Source organism: Ambystoma mexicanum, chromosome 2p (genome assembly GCF_040938575.1).
Source record: "Ambystoma mexicanum isolate Mex_15411 chromosome 2p, UKY_AmexF1_1, whole genome shotgun sequence".
Taxonomy (NCBI): Eukaryota; Metazoa; Chordata; class Amphibia; order Caudata; family Ambystomatidae; genus Ambystoma; species Ambystoma mexicanum.
In genome coordinates, this window is record NC_090923.1 from 616,189,190 (window position 1) to 616,201,116 (window position 11,927).

Below are 11,927 nucleotides of genomic sequence, written 5' to 3' on the forward strand. Positions count from 1 at the left end.
GGAGGGCGAGCGTTATTAATGGGTCTGTGGAAATTGGAATGGCAATGTATCACATGCATTGGGGTGGTACCTGAGGGTGATTTGGGTCAGGGCCTTGGAGGTGGTTTCATTTTTGTGTGGAATGAGGGTGCAGTTGTATTGCAGCCTGCAGTTAGGGGGTGCCTGCTGCACGTGTAGAGGGTGTTTTTAGGAATTTTAATTATTTATTTAATTTGACTTTTAATGTCCGCTATCAGGCCAATGTGAGTGGACGTTCTCCTGGACATGTGTTTCTGTTGCACTATGTGGACACATGGTACTTCACATGATTGAACATTGTGGTTTTAGCATAGTTTTATTTGGCCCACCTACCTGATTCTTCGGTTGTCTGCACTCCTTTCTCCATCCCTCCGACTCCCTCTATGGTCTCCATTCCAATGGTGGAGGCACAGATTTCTTCCCAGGGGGTCAGCTTGATGGGTGATTCCGATCCTCCCCCGGTAGCTGTGGCAATGTTTCGGTTGGCAGAAAGTATGCTACGGACGCGTATCCGCAGGTCGTCCCATCGCTTTCTGCATTGCTGTGGGTTGCGGGGTGCGGTCCCCACCGCACTTACCCGCTGTGCCACCAGGGCCCATATGGCCTTCTTGTTCGCAAGTGCCGTCCTGGTCATTTGCGTCGAGAAGACGACGCCAGCATTCTCCTGGAGGGTCTCTGTGAGCACCGTGAGTTCCTCACGTGAGAAGTGTCCCTACCGCTTGCGGTCGCACGCTTTTTTCGCTACTTTTCCCATTGTTTTGGTTTCACTAGGGTGGATGAGGGGTTGGGATGTCTCTCAGGGTAGTGTTTTTGATGGTTGTGTGAATGTTCTGATTTTATAGGTGTACGGCGTGCTGTTTCCCGTTCCGGGACCATGTTTTTGCTTCCGTTTCCGTATATTTACGGTCACCGTATTTTCCGATTGCCGCTCTCTATGGTGACCGCTATGTCCGGTGGCGGAATTGCACCTAGGTCGCCGTACGACGGCGGTGAGGGGCGTTTTGGGGACATTTCCGCCATCGCGGACTTTGCACTTCCGCCAAGGCGTAGTGCTCGTGCCCGATGGGTCAGAATTAGCCGCACTTTACTCTGTCGTGCCATGGCGGAAACGCTATTTACGCTATGGCGGTCAGGTCAGTTGCTTTCCGCCAGGGTCGTAATGAGGGCCAATGTCTTTTAAGTGCCTAATCTTGCCTTTCATTTTTACTTGCAGGTGCTGCTGTCGCAGACGGAGCACTTTGTGCTGCGGTGCAAAGATGAAGATTTCAGCGGTCCCAAATATTTGAGGATGAGCTTCGGTGCCACGATGAAGTTGTCAGCGTTCCGGAAGACTTGAAGAAGAATGCCAGGATCAACCAAGACGCGCACAGGTGAGAGCAGATTTCCCCAGATGGTAAGTATGATGGCAGGAAGCAGGATTTCCAAAGTTAGTCTGGTCCCAGGCGGCGGTGAGAGTTACGCTGCATGGAAGTGCAGAATAACGCAAAGTGTCTGCCTCAGGGATCGGAGCAGCTTATATAGCTGCGATCGTGGGCACACCCACTAGGCCTGGCTTAACTGCCATGTAAAAACAAGGAAATATCGAGGCTGAGTACCATAAAAAGGAAATACACCAAACACGGGCTATAAAGATTCACAGATCTTTTATTCTGTGCAGTTCACAAAGAAACATAGAAACAGATAGCTATCTGGCTTTCAACACCCCGCAATGAGTACTAGCCCGTCAGAGAAAGGAGAGAGTGCTGGACATCTAAACATTTGTGTTTTTATACATTTCTCAACAATAATGTCCAACCCCTCTACATGTTAATAATCTGTAGTCTAGAGTTTGTGCCTAGTTCACATTCGGCTTATACAACAATTTGCAAAGGATTACATACGTTTGTATTTCTGCGGTGATACAATGACAGTGTATGTTCACAAATCCTACAACAAGCATCGTTTACAACTATGTTACAATTGAGTTTGGCCTGTGTCCACGCTTGGCGTTTGCACTTCATTGTCTTAGACGTGTATTCGGGGATTAGTCTTGTGCGCGCAGACAATGCTGGGACAACAGTTCATGCTCAGTACAAGGCCTCATTACCTTGTCTAAACAGTCGGCTCTTGGTCAGTCTAAACATTAACAGAACTCAAAGGTCGACAGGCTTGGTTGCAAGTTGAAAACACAGTCCACCATTTTAAAAACAGAGAATATACAAACAGAAATCAAAATGGCGGATGATTCTAAAATGGCGTCCAAGTCTATCCAAAATCGGAACTTTGCAACGCGGTTTTCTTCATAGAGCGACTAGGCTTAGGCCAATATAAATCAAAAGGAGGCACAATATGATTTCCGTTTAACAAACCCTCCCTTTGGCCTAAGCCAAGTGCTAAACTAAAAACTAGTCGCTTTACGAGTAACTCCACATCTCAATGTCCATACATCCTGAATCACATTCATCAGATATATCAATTGCCATAATATCTGCGGCGGAAATTTCCTTCATCACAAATTTGTTGGTCATTCTTTCTGGTGTGTGTACCTTTGGTCCTAACGTTCCCATAGTCTGTGCACATCGTCCCCCTAACATTGAACATATGGCAGGAAGACATTGTATACAGCAACAGCAAAACAACAGAATACCCAGAATTATCAATAAGGTCGAGAGAAGCTTCCATCCCTAAAATCGTAAGAAGTCCCAGAACCAAGCACTAAGATCCCAGTTTCCCTCGGGAACATGTACTTCTGAACTTAGGACGTGCAGATTTTGTATTGCATTAAAGATGGTTGGGGAGGAATCTGGTACAAAAACACAGCAAGCGAACCCCACAAATTTGCATACTCCACCACGCTCAGCCAAGATAACGTCTAATAACATCCGGTTTTGTAGCACCACTAATCTAATTGCCTTTTGCTCTAGAGTCATGTTATTGTTATGTATATTACCATTCGATACGTTTAACCCTTTAAGTGCCAAGGGCGAGGTATCTCGTCCTTGACAGTGCACACGCAGTGCCAAGGACGAGATAGCTTGTCCTTTTCGGCACCTTGTTTTGAGCGATCCCTGCAAAGCAGGGATCGCTCAAAACTGTAATCCAACCCCCAGGCTATGTGAGGGGGAGGTCCCCCCTCACTGCCAGGGGGCTGGATTGCCATCAATTTCACGTCGGCGTGCGTAACGCATGTCAGCGTGAAACTGAAAGTAAATTCCCCGCAGCAGCCATTTTCGGCTGCTACTGGGAAGAGAGAAGGTAAGAGACCTTCTTTGTCCGCCTCGATCTCCGGCTGTATTTCAAGCCGGAGATCGAGGCGGGTATCGTTGGAAAGGGAATATTCTCCCCTTTACAACAATACCCATTGTGTGGCATTGCTGCCCGCGGATCGGGTGCAGGGTGCGCGATCCGCGGGCAGCAATGCCACCGGATTCATACAGATCCGTTTGTGACGCAGGGGGAGGAGGGGGCTGCTTACTAGGTAAGCGGCCCCCCTCCCCCATGGCCCCAAGGCATGGGGCCACAGCGGCAGAGACCCCTGGGGGCAGATGATCACTGCCCCCAGGGGTGAATATGGGTGGGGAGGAAAAAAAAAAATCAGAGGGAAGAGGGAGGTGGGAGGGGGTTTGGGGCCCTGGGGCCCACTAGACCACCAGGGATTTTGTAAAAAATGGTGTCCTTGGAAAGGGGGGGTTCCCCCCTTTCCAAGGACACCACATATATGAGGCATTGCTGGTCACGGATCGGCGCAGAGCGCTCGATCCGTGACCAGCAACCCACTAGACCACCATGGATCCGTTTGTGAGGGGGGGAGGGGGCTGCCTCAAGTAAGCAGCCCTCTCCCGGCCCCCAAAGCATGGGGGCACATGCATGAGAACCCTGGGGCAGATGGCTGACCATCTGCCCCAGGGGAATGAACAAAAGAAATTTGAAATGATGTGGAAAGGGAGTGGGGGAAGGGGTGGGGGTAGGAGGCCACTAGCCACCATGGATTTTTTATTGAATGAAAGGGGGGGAGGGATGCCCCCCTCCAACTGAAGTAGAAAGGGACACCCCTTGTAACCCTCCCTGGGGGCAGATATCTGCTCCTAGGAAGGGGCATCTGACCCCAGAGAGGGATGCATGAGGTGGGCCCCCCTATCTTTCCCCAGCGAGGGTTGCATGAGGTAGGGCCCTCCATTTGGGGTGGGGGGGTTGAGGGCCACCCCCGTTGCGGTACATCATTCGCTGCCAATTTAGGGTGGCCCTCAGCCCCCCCTAAAAAGAAGCCTATGAATTTGTATTTTGTTTTTTGCTTACCCAACTTTGCTTGGTGCAGATGGCCACATTAGTGTGGCTATCTGCCCCCAGGGTGCCCAAACCCTACTGCCCCATCTATTGGGGGTCCTGCCCCACCTTTTGTGGTGGCCTTCTCCCCCCTCACCCCAAATGGAGGTGGGGTGTACCTCACGCAGCCGCTTGGAGGAGGCGCAGGGAGGCCTGCATGAGGTGTGTCCCCCAGCCATTGGGGGTGGGGGGCACCCCAAAAGGTGGGGCAGGACCCCCAATAGATGGGGCAGTAGGGTTTGGGCACCATGGGGGCAGATAGCCACACTAATGTGGCCATCTGCACCAAGCAAAGTTGGGTAAACAAAAAATAATATACAAAATCACAGGCTGCTTTTTAGGGGGGGCTGAGGGCCACCCCAAATTGGCAGCGAATGATGTACCGGAAAGGGGGTGGCCCTCAACCCCCCCACCCCAAATGGAGGGCCCCACCTCATGCAACCCTCCCTGGGGGCAGATATCTGCTCCTAGGAAGGGGCATCTGACCCCAGGGAGGGATGCATGAGGTGGGGCCCCCCCTATCTGCCCCAGGGAGGGTTGCATGGGGTGGGGCCCTCCATTTGGGGTGGGTGGGGTTGAGGGCCACCCCCCGTTGCGGTACATCATTCGCTGCCAATTTAGGGTGGCCCTCAGCCCCCCCTAAAAAGCAGCCTATGAATTTGTATTTTGTTTTTTGTTTACCCAACTTTGCTTGGTGCAGATGGCCACATTAGTGTGGCTATCTTCCCCCAGGGTGCCCAAACCCTACTGCCCCATCTATTGGGGGTCCTGCCCCACCTTTTGGGGTGGCCCTCTCCCCCCTCACACCGAATGGAGGTGGGGTGTACCTCACGCAGCTGTTAGGAGGAGGCCCAGGGAGGCCTGCATGAGGTGTGTCCCCCAGCCATTGGGGTAGGGGGGAACCCCAAAAGGTGGGGCAGGACCCCCAATAGATGGGGCAGTAGGGTTTGGGCACCCTGGGGGCAGATAGCCACACTAATGTGGCCATCTGCATCAAGCAAAGTTGGGTAAACAAAAATAAATATACAAAATCACAGGCTGCTTTTTAGGGGGGGCTGAGGGCCACCCTAAATTGGCAGCGAATGATGTACCGCAACGGGGGGTGGCCCTCAATCCCCCCACCCCAAATGGAGGGCCCCACCTCATGCAACCCTCCCTGGGGGCAGATATCTGCTCCTAGGAAGGGGCATCTGACCCCAGGGAGGGATGCATGAGGTGGGCCCCCCCCTATCTGCCCCCAGGGAGGGTTGCATGAGGTGGGGCCCTCCATTTGGGGTGGGGGGGGTTGAGGGCCACCCCCCGTTGCGGTACATCATTCGCTGCCAATTTAGGGTGGCCCTCAGCCCCCCCTAAAAAGCAGCCTATGAATTTGTATTTTGTTTTTTGTTTACCCAACTTTGCTTGGTGCAGATGGCCACATTAGTGTGGCTATCTGCCCCCAGGGTGCCCAAACCCTACTGCCCCATCTATAGGGGTCCTGCCCCACCTTTTGGGGTGGCCCTCTCCCCCCTCACACCGAATGGAGGTGGGGTGTACCTCACGCAGCCGTTAGGAGGAGGACGACCAGGGAGGCCTGCATGAGGTGTGTCCCCCAGCCATTGGGGGTGTGTGGGGGCACCCCAAAAGGTGGGGCAGGACCCCCAATAGATGGGGCAGTAGGGTTTGGGCACCCTGGGGGCAGATAGCCACACTAATGTGGCCATCTGCACCAAGCAAAGTTGGGTAAACAAAAAAAAATATACAAAATCACAGGCTGCTTTTTAGGGGGGGCTGAGGGCCACCCTAAATTGGCAGAGAATGATGTACCGCAACGGGGGGTGGCCCTCAACCCCCCCCCCACCCCAAATGGAGGGCCCCACCTCATCTAACCCTCCCTGGGGGCGGATATCTGCTCCTAGGGAGGGGCATCTGACCCCAGGGAGGGATGCATGAGGTGGGCCCCCCTATCTGCCCCCAGGGAGGGTTGCATGAGGTGGGGCCTTCCATTTGGGGTGGGGGGGGGTTGAGGGCCACCCCCCGTTGCGGTACATCATTCGCTGCCAATTTAGGGTGGCCCTCAGCCCCCCTAAAAAGCAGCCTATGAATTTGTATTTTGTTTTTTGTTTACCCAACTTTTCTTGGTGCAGATGGCCACATTAGTGTGGCTATCTGCCCCCAGGGTGCCCAAACCCTACTGCCCCATATATTGGGGGTCCTGCCCCACCTTTTGGGGTTGCCCTCTCCCCCCTCACACCGAATGGAGGTGGGGTGTACCTCACGCAGCCGTTAGGAGGAGGCCCATGGAGGCCTGCATGAGGTGTGTCCCCCAGCCATTGGAGGTGGGAGGGGCACCCCAAAAGGTGGGGAAGGACCCCCAATAGATGGGGCAGTAGGGTTTGGGCACCCTGGGGGCAGATAGCCACTCTAATGTAGCCATCTGCACCAAGCAAAGTTGGGTAAACAAAAAAAAATATACAAAATCACAGGCTGCTTTTTAGGGGGGCTGAGGGCCACCCTAAATTGGCAGCGAATGATGTACCGCAACGGGGGGTGGCCCTCAACGCCCCCCCCACCCCAAATGGAGGCCCCCACCTCATGCAACCCTCCCTGGGGGCAGATATCTGCTCCTAGGAAGGGGCATCTGACCCCAGGGAGGGATGCATGAGGTGGGGCCCCCCTATCTGCCCCCAGGGAGGGTTGCATGAGGTGGGGCCCTCCATTTGGGGTTGGGGGGGGGGGGGTTGAGAGCCACCCCCCGTTGTGGTACATCATTCGCTGCCAATTTAGGGTGGCCCTCAGCCCCCCCTAAAAAGCAGCCTATGAATTTGTATTTTATTTTTTGTTTACCCAACTTTGCTTGGTGCAGATGGCCACATTAGTGTGGCTATCTGCCCCCAGGGTGCCCAAACCCTACTGCCCCATCTATTGGGGGTCCTGCCCCACCTTTTGGGGTGGCCCTCTCCCCCCTCACACCGAATGGAGGTGGGCTGTACCTCACGTAGCCGTTAGGAGGAGGCCCAGGGAGGCCTGCATGAGGTGTGTCCCCCAGCCATTGGGGGTGGGGGGGCACCCCAAAAGGTGGGGCAAGACCCCCAATAGATGAGGCAGTAGGGTTTGGGCACCCTGGGGGCAGATAGCCACACTAATGTGGCCATCTGCACCAAGCATATTTGGGTAAACAAAAAAAAAATATACAAAATCACAGGCTGCTTTTTAGGGGGGGCTTAGGGCCACCCTAAAATTGGCAGCGAATGATGTACCGCAACAGGGGGTGGCCCTCAACCCCCCCCACCCCAAATGGAGGGCCCCACCTCATGCAACCCTCCCTAGGGGCAGATATCTGCTCCTAGGAAGGTCCATCTGACCCCAGGGAGGGATGCATGAGGTGGGGCCCCCCCTATCTGCCCGAGGGAGGGTTGCATGAGGTGGGGCCCTCCATTTGGGGTGGGGGGTGTTGAGGGCCACCCCCCGTTGTGGTACATCATTCGCTGCCAATTTAGTGTGGCCCTCAGCCCCCCTAAAAAGCAGCCTATGAATTTGTATTTTTTTTGTTTACCCAACTTTGCTTGGTGCAGATGGCCACATTAGTGTGGCTATCTGCCCCCAGGGTGCCCAAACCCTACTACCCCATCTATCGGGGGTCCTGCCCCACCTTTTGGGGTGGCCCTCTCCCCCCTCACACCGAATGGAGGTGGGGTGTACCTCACGCAGCCGTTAGGAGGAGGCCCAGGGAGGCCTGCATGAGGTGTGTCCCCCAGCCATTGGGGGTGGGGGGGAAGAGGGCCCCATAAATGCTGGGACAGGACCCCCAATAGATGGGGCAGTAAGGTTTGGGCACTCCGGCGCCAGATTGGCACACCAATGTGCCCCTGTGCACAAAGGGGAGTTGGGTTAACAAAGGAAAAAAGTGAAAATGTTGGAACGCTTTTTAGGGGGGGCGGTGGGGCACCCCAAAGGGTCGGGAAATTTTCTAATGGAATGGGGCGTTAACCCGTCCCCCCGCCCACAATGGAGTGGGTGCCATGTCATGCAGCCCTCCCTGGGACCAGATATCTGCTCCTAGGAACGGACGCCTGAGCCCAGGGAGGAGTGCAGGACAGCCTCCCCCCTTATCTGCCCCTTGGGAGGGCTACATGAGATGGGCCGCCCCTCCAATTGGGGTGGTGGTGGAGAGGTGCACCCCCCTTCAAGTTAGAAAATTCCACAGTGGTGTAGGGGCCCCTCCGCCCCTGCAAAAGGGCAGCCTGCCATTTTGAATTGTGTTCTTCGTTTACTATACCTGCCTTGGCGTAGAGGGGCACATTGGTGTGCCAGTCTGGCGCCGGGGTGCCCAAAACATACAGGCCAATGCAACAGGGGGGGCCAATATGGGTGGTCTGGTATTTGGGTGGGCTGACACAGATAATATATGTTTTGTTATTCCCTTTACAGGTCTTGAGCAGTTCAAGCTTCTCTCTTGTTATGTACGTATGAAATTTTGGTTATTCCAACATTTTATAGTGGGTGGAGGGCACATTGCTATTGAGATGGGGGTGAACAGGGCCTGTAGTGTTGGTGTTGTGAAGGAAGTGGGTGCTCTGGGGAGGTATTGGGGTGGCCAGGAACACACTTGCCGGGGTAGCGGACAAAACGCCCCCCAGTGCAGCTGAACAGTGCTGTTTCCCTGGGAGGGAAGTTTGCCACTTAGCCATCTGTGCAATGTTTTTTTTGTGTGTTGGGGGTTGCCATACACCCATTGGTCTTATGCCAGTTTGCTATCACTGTGCAGTCCAGACTTCGGTGGAGGTAGATGACTGAGAAGTTTCATGTATGTGGTGGAAGGAGATGCAAAATGTACAGATATATGCCAGACAGTTTGGATGTGTTATTGGTAGGCAAAGCACTGAATGTAATTCTTTTATGTTTCCGTTGCAGTTGCGGCTACTGAAAAGCTTTTGCTGACTTATGTAAGTACCACATATATTACTTGGTAATGTGCGGGTGGAGGGTTACTGTGGTGGGAGAAACTGTGGCTGCAGTGTCAGTGGTATGGGTGAGAAAGGGTAGTAGGGCGGTTCGGGGGGTGGGAGTGCCTTGCATTGAGGAAGGTGGCTGCTTTGCAGAAGGAAAAATTGGCCGACATAAGTAGCAGCTCCTTTTCAAAAATGTTGCTGGTAGTAATGCAGATGGTCATTTTGTTCTGAGCATGGTACGCGTACTTGATACAGAGAACACTACTTTTACTGCAACAATCACCATTTCTGTGGTCCTTTTGCAGCAGTCATCCCAGTGAGCCCCGCCAGGCTCCCCATCCTTTTGCAGGGGGAAAAGCTGTAACGCAGGGTAGCTAGAGGGGCAGGAGGGATGGGGGGTGAAGTCATTGGCCTTGGGCATCCATTTCCCAGATGGATATTTTGTCCCTCAAAAGCAGCAGTGGGTGCAGGGTGCCCCGGCACGGTCCCCATCCTGTCCTAGAGGGGAAAGCTGCAGTGCTGGCCAGGCAGAGATGTAGGGTGGTGGTGGTTGATGTGTGTGACCTTGGCTGCCTCTCTGCCTTGGTAGTCGAATGGCCCCAGGTTCACCAGTACTTCAGGAGCTGCGCCCCAATTTCTCACAATCAAAGTGTCCAAATTTGCATGAATGTGTAATGAATGGCGCACATTCTGTCAGAGTAACTATATTCGGAGAGGTTACAAAGCACCCTTGCTGCACAGGTCATATCCTCTGTCAGACTAGTCACCCTGCCAAAGTGTAATGGTGTAGCATGTGCAAGTCACCTTACCACCGTGCAGTGCAGGCGGTGGGCCACAGGAGCAGACAACCTTTACTGATTACAATTGCCCCAGCACAACTGTGTTATTGGCACAAGGTGACATACTGTCTTCTTCACCTCTTTCCCACCTCCTTCCCCTAAAACACAAGTGCCAATTACGTAATGACCTACTGTAAATTCACATGAGAGGTGCATGTCTGAATGGGTGAAGTGTGTGTCTGGGATTGTTACAAGAGCCATGTGTTCACGCAATCATTCAGCTAGTTGGTAAACTGTATGTATAGCCATATTCATGGGGGTTCACTTGTTTCCATATCATAGTGACGATGAGGGTTGTGTAGATAATTGCCTACTCTTTTACCCAAAGGGCTGCACGATTTTCCGAGGGCCAACCACATCTGGCTCTCAAAGGGATGCCCTCCTGGTGCATTGGTTTGGGGTTAGGGGGAAGCGCTTTCACCAGCTCAGAGGAGCCATCAGCGATGTCCATGCAAAAGGAGATGCAACCCCCCCACCCTACAGTGGTGCACCTGGGAGGAAATGATTTAGCGTCTGTGGGAGGGGAAGGGATACATGAGCTGCTAATGGAGGAACTGGAATGGATAGCACAGAGGTTTCCAAACAGTGATGGTTTGGTGCCAGATTTCCGGGATTTATTTATTTTTATTTTTTTTCTGCAGGATGCCATATGCCCACTTGTCTTATTTCCATTTCCAATCCGTGTGCAGTCTAGCCTTCCGTAGTGGTAGATGACTGAGAAGTGTCATGGAACTGGTGGAAGTAAGTGAAAAATGTACAGATAGTTGCCAGACAGTTTGGATGTGTTATTGGTAGGCAAAGCATTGAATGTAATTCTTTTATGTTTCCTTTGCAGTTGCGGCTACTGAAAAGCTATTGCTGACTTATGTAAGTACAACATTTATTACTTGGTAATGTGGGGGTGGAGGGTTACTGCGGTGGAAAGAATTGTGGCTGCATTGTCAGTGATAAGGTTGGGAAAAGGTAGTGGGGAGGGTCGGGGGCCAGTGATGGGTGTGCCTTTCATTGAGGAAGGCGGCTGCTTTGCAGAAGGAAAGGTTTGGCCGACATAAGTAGCAGCACATTTTCATTTTTTTTTCCAGTAGTTATATAGATGGTCATTTTTTCTGAGCATGCTATGCACACTTGTTACAGAGCTCCTTCCTTTCACTGCAAAGTTCACCATTTCTGTGGTGCAATTACAGCAGTGATCCCAGTGTGCCCTGTTGGGGTCCCCATCGTTTTGAAGGGGGAAAAACTGCAACGCATGGTAGCTAGAGAGGGGGGGGGTGTCATTGACCTTGGGCGTCCGTCCCCCAGGTGGATATATTGTCCTCCAAATTCAGCAGTGGGTGCAGGGTGCCCTGGCAGGGTCCAATCCCTTCCAGGAGAGGAAAGCTGTAGTGCTGACCAGGAAGCGATGTAGGGTGGTGGTGGGTGATGGGTGTGACCTTGGCCACCTCCCTTCCTTGGTAGTGAAGTGCCCCCAAGTTCACCAGTGGTCCTGGAGCTATGGCCGAAACACTCACATTGAAAGTGTCTGAAGGTGCACCCATTTGTGGTAAATGTGGCACATTCTGTCAGGGTACCTATATTCAGAGAGTGTACAAAGCACACTTCCTGTGGACTTCATATCCTCTGTGAGACTAGTCACCCTGCCAAAGTGTAACGATGTAGCATGTGCAAGTCACCTTACCACCGTGCTGTGCAGGCGGTGGGCCACAGGAGCAGACAACTTTTACTGAGTACAATTGCGCCAGCACAACTGTGTTATTGGCACAAGGTGACATACTATCTTCTTCACCTCTTTCCCCTGAAAATAATGTGGCAATTATGTGTCAACCTACTGTTATCTCAA